The 4,669-nt window shown below is 32.8% G+C and overlaps 1 long non-coding RNA gene across 1 annotated transcript; it reads left to right on the top strand.

Moving 5' to 3' along the window:
• Positions 1-351: 351 nt before the first annotated feature.
• On the top strand, positions 352-3,905 carry LOC146932312 (uncharacterized). Its single transcript, XR_015007055.1, has 7 exons — positions 352-744; positions 839-997; positions 1,226-1,522; positions 1,625-1,783; positions 1,982-2,067; positions 2,187-2,208; positions 2,444-3,905. It is a non-coding gene; the product is annotated as an uncharacterized LOC146932312 (long non-coding RNA).
• The last annotated feature ends 764 nt before the right edge of the window (positions 3,906-4,669 follow it).

Raw genomic sequence — 4,669 nt, 5'->3', positions numbered from 1 at the left:
GGTAAATTCAAACTTGCCAAACAACAGGACTCAAGCATTTCGCTCGACATTCATGCTTTCCTTTGAAAAGAATAAATTTTTGTTAGGCTTGATTTAGATTAAGGTATTCAAGTGCCACCGAAATGAGGTTCATTCCTTGACACCTAATACCTTCATCTAAACCAGCCTAACAACTAGCGTAAGTTAACGTACGTAACGCATGTTAACATGCGTAGGGGTATATTTGTATTTTACTTTGGGAGTGAGCAAAACTGTTTGGGTAAAGAGCAGAATTCATTATATATGGCTTATATACCTGAGAGTTGTACCTCTATAGTTTTACTTTGGACTAAGGCCCTCTTTATTTTCAATATCTTAATATTAGACCTTTTCATCACATGTTTATAGTAACATTTGCCACATGTCACTTGCTAAAGGCATCCACCTATTAATCAACAATTCACAGGTACAAATATTTAGCTACTTTTAGCTTTCAGCAAGATATGGGACCGCAGAGTAAACTAGGCGGGAATTCAATTGTTTTGAAATTCAAATCTTCACTAGAAAACAAAATCAGTTTTGTCTGATCCATATATTCCACAATTTGACTCTATTTCCTCAAATCAAGGCTCAAACTCCTCTATCTCTGCCACACATTTTCCCTCAAAGTTTCAAATGAACATCACCCTCATTCTACATCCTTCATTCCTTCCGACTTCTCCGATTCAATCCTTGGCAGAGATCCATGGCTACTTTCACCAGAAGGTATATCTCTCTCTCTCTCTCTCTCTCTCTCTCTCTCTCTCTCCCACCCCCCCTTCTCTTTCATGATGTTTTCTTTTTTGCTTTCTTTGTGCAGAAAAATGGTGAACCTCAAAATCAAAGAAATGCCGAGTGCGATGAGGAACGAAGGTAGCAATAGCCACATCAAAACCCCAAAAGAAAGCGTTGTTGCCGATTGCGGAAAGCGAGTCTCGTGGTTATTGTGGATTTTCCCATCAGATTAGCATCTATCATGGTTTTTTCCTCTCTTAAATTCCCTTAAATTTCGTTCTCAACTTCACTGAATATGTTCATGGATTATTGTTTTGATACATTGACTGTATGAGTTTAATGTTTTTTTTTTTTCTTCACACAAGTTGTAGAGTTAATATCTTAATATTAGACCTTTTCATCACATGTTTATAGTAACATTTGCCACATGTCACTTGCTAAAGGCATCCACCTATTAATCAACAATTCACAGGTACAAATATTTAGCTACTTTTAGCTTTCAGCAAGATATGGGACCGCAGAGTAAACTAGGCGGGAATTCAATTGTTTTGAAATTCAAATCTTCACTAGAAAACAAAATCAGTTTTGTCTGATCCATATATTCCACAATTTGACTCTTTCCTCAAATCAAGGCTCAAACTCCTCTATCTCTGCCACACATTTTCCCTCAAAGTTTCAAATGAACATCACCCTCATTCTACATCCTTCATTCCTTCCGACTTCTCCGATTCAATCCTTGGCAGAGATCCATGGCTACTTTCACCAGAAGGTATCTCTCTATCTCTCTCTCTCTCTCTCTCTCTCTCTCTCTCTCTCTCTCCCACCCCCCCTTCTCTTTCATGATGTTTTCTTTTTTGCTTTCTTTGTGCAGAAAAATGGTGAACCTCAAAATCAAAGAAATGCCGAGTGCGATGAGGAACGAAGGTAGCAATAGCCACATCAAAACCCCAAAAGAAAGCGTTGTTGCCGATTGCGGAAAGCGAGTCTCGTGGTTATTGTGGATTTTCCCATCAGATTAGCATCTATCATGGTTTTTTCCTCTCTTAAATTCCCTTAAATTTCGTTCTCAACTTCACTGAATATGTTCATGGATTATTGTTTTGATACATTGACTGTATGAGTTTAATGTTTTTTTTTTTTCTTCACACAAGTTGTAGAGTTAATATCTTGACATTTGTATAAATGGTGTTAATGGTTGATGATTTGTTTTTGACTTTTTATTTTGCAGATACAAAGTTTTATGTTTTAATTCTAAGCTGCTTCACAAGGTATGAGGCAGCGTGCACAGCTGTGGATGCAGGCTCCGACCCCTAGGTAAGGTGGTATGTGCTCCAGTATATATATTTCTACATCTTCAAATTCACATTTATCTCTCACTCTCTGTTTTCTTCGCTTTGTTTCCCTCTCTGTTCCAACAAACACTATGGTGGCAGACTGGCAACCTCTAGCGTGGAGGTAAGGGTTCTATATTTTTTTTTACAAGTTTTTGTTCAATGTTTTCTATTTCTGATTTTGTTATATGTTTTCTGTTTTTGATTCTTTTTCCGATTCATAAATTTCATAATCATGTTTAGTTACGTGTTCACCTTTTTTGGTCGCTCGATATTAGTATGTTGTTTCACTTGAAGAGTGATTTGAGTGTTATAAAATTTAAAACATCTAATGATTGGAATTGTTTTTTTAAATTTAGGTGATTTGATTTTGAATTGAATTTGAGGAAGGATTTTAAACATTTAGGTAAGTTTTTTTTTTTTTTTGACAGATCCTACTATGTTGACAAGTCATGCTTAATTATATCAAGATAACTTTTTTGAATGAACATGGGTTTAACTTCCAGAGAAGAAGAATAACTTTTAAAGATCACATTTTTTTAAGAAAATATTGTTGTGTGATTAATGGAAAGAAAAAGATTATAAAACCACGAGTTGCTTAATGATTTCATGTTGTAATTTGAGATATATTGCTCATAGTTTTTAGTCCAGACATGGATATGAAAAGAAATTTGATGGTGTTGAATTGAAATTTTCTTTTTATTGGGAATAGGGACGTTATTAGCAATTTTTACTTGCCAAAAAAGAATGCAGTCTCTGAACTGAACAAATCCCTTTATGGCATAACTGGTGTTGTACAAAATCTGTAATTACTCATTGGGTTTATGTTTTCAAAATATAAGAAATCCACTCCTTCATTCACAATCTGTTATTCAAGCCATGTATTTATCCGCATGGATTGGATAACCAAGATAACAATCAAGCATATAAAGAGACCTCAATAATGCCTTCTTAATGTTAAGTTTGATGATCTATAGATTTTTTTTTTTTTAGAAGTAAAAGAAACTTCATTCAAACAAATGCTAGAATAGCAACAGTGCAATCAAAAGGGTCATGCATCGGGACATTTCTAATCCATATTTTGATCTCAATATTAGTAATAAAGATAACTAAATACTCGCTAGAGAAACATCTAGAAGTTTTTTATTGAAAGGGTACATATAGAAGTTTGATGCTCTATGAATATCTAAACTATTTGAGGATTTTAAAAATAAATCTCTAAACTAAAAAAATAAAATAATTAATAAGGTCTCTAAGCTAATTTTGTTTTTGAAAATTCGGTTTTTCATTACACTCTTGATAGTCATAAGGCCCTGATAACAAGAAGGTCATAATAACAACATATGTATTGGTCGGGTGGGGACTTTATATGGATTTTACATACGGGAGTCAAAAAGAGATATGTTTATAAATGTGTAGGACTTGCAAAGTTGACAAAACATGGGGTTATAATATATATTATAGAGTATAAATCTTTCTTTATATTTATTAGAGTAATTTGTCACTCTGCACACAAAAAATACGGGGGGCAATATGATACATTATATGATCGAAAAATTAAATATAATTTTTTTTCTTTATTTTTTTGAGTTACTGTTAACATTTTAAGAAAACAATTGCATATTCTCTAAAAAAAATTGCATATATCATATACCAACATATTAAAATATATAATTGATGTATAGTAGATTCTTTATCAAAAAAATTGATGTATAGTAGATTATCATTCTCAACCAGTTATTACAAATATTTTGTGATTAATGTCTTAACTCTCAACGTTTAACATAAAGTATCCCGTGCATTGCACGGGCGTTATTACTAGTACACACACATTCATAAAGTCAGGTTTTAGTTTCTTAAATTTATATAATACCGAATTCGTTTCTAAAATTAAAGAACGTCCATAAGTTTAGTCTCTCTAACGAAATACTTCTTAAGTATATATTTATCAAAATCAATAGAAATTTTACATATTTGGTTGGATAGTCTGTTGCGTAAAAATGCACAGAATCTATAAAAATAGTGTTAAATTTTTGAAAATAGGAATTAAACTATTTTTATTAATTGAAATTTCTCATTCGAAATGACAAACATCTATCTTATTAATCTGTGAATTTCATTCTCTCTTAAGGTGTAGATTAGATATTGGACGTCGATTATGGCTTAATAAAATAAATGTTAAATTGCACTTTTAGCCTCCCAACTTTTACAAACTGACGATATTGGCCTCTAAACTTTCAAAATATTACTTTTGGCCCCCAACTTTAACTTTATTTGTAAAAATGTTGTCCCTTTGATTTTGACTAGATCAACGCATACATTACATCAAATTTATTTAAAGAGTCATATGTCACATGTGTATCTTATTATTTGAGTAAACAACACTTTTGGTTCCTCGACCTTAAAGACCAAAAAATTTGAGCCCACCATACACAATCAGATGATTGTGGCTCCCAACATCCGTATTGACTTGATCAAAATCAACGTGGAGTCACTATTCAAAAGGGGCTAAAGTTGGGGCCAAAAGTTATATTTTGAAAGTTTGAAGGTTGTAATTTCCGGTTTGTAAAAGTTGGGGTCAAAAT

This window comes from Medicago sativa, chromosome 4 (assembly GCF_051527215.1).
Source record: "Medicago sativa cultivar Bolivia chromosome 4, Bolivia_mono, whole genome shotgun sequence".
NCBI classification, from domain to species: domain Eukaryota; kingdom Viridiplantae; phylum Streptophyta; class Magnoliopsida; order Fabales; family Fabaceae; genus Medicago; species Medicago sativa.
The sequence above is the reverse complement of the archived record's forward strand: the minus strand, read 5'-3'. Positions and strand labels throughout refer to the sequence as shown.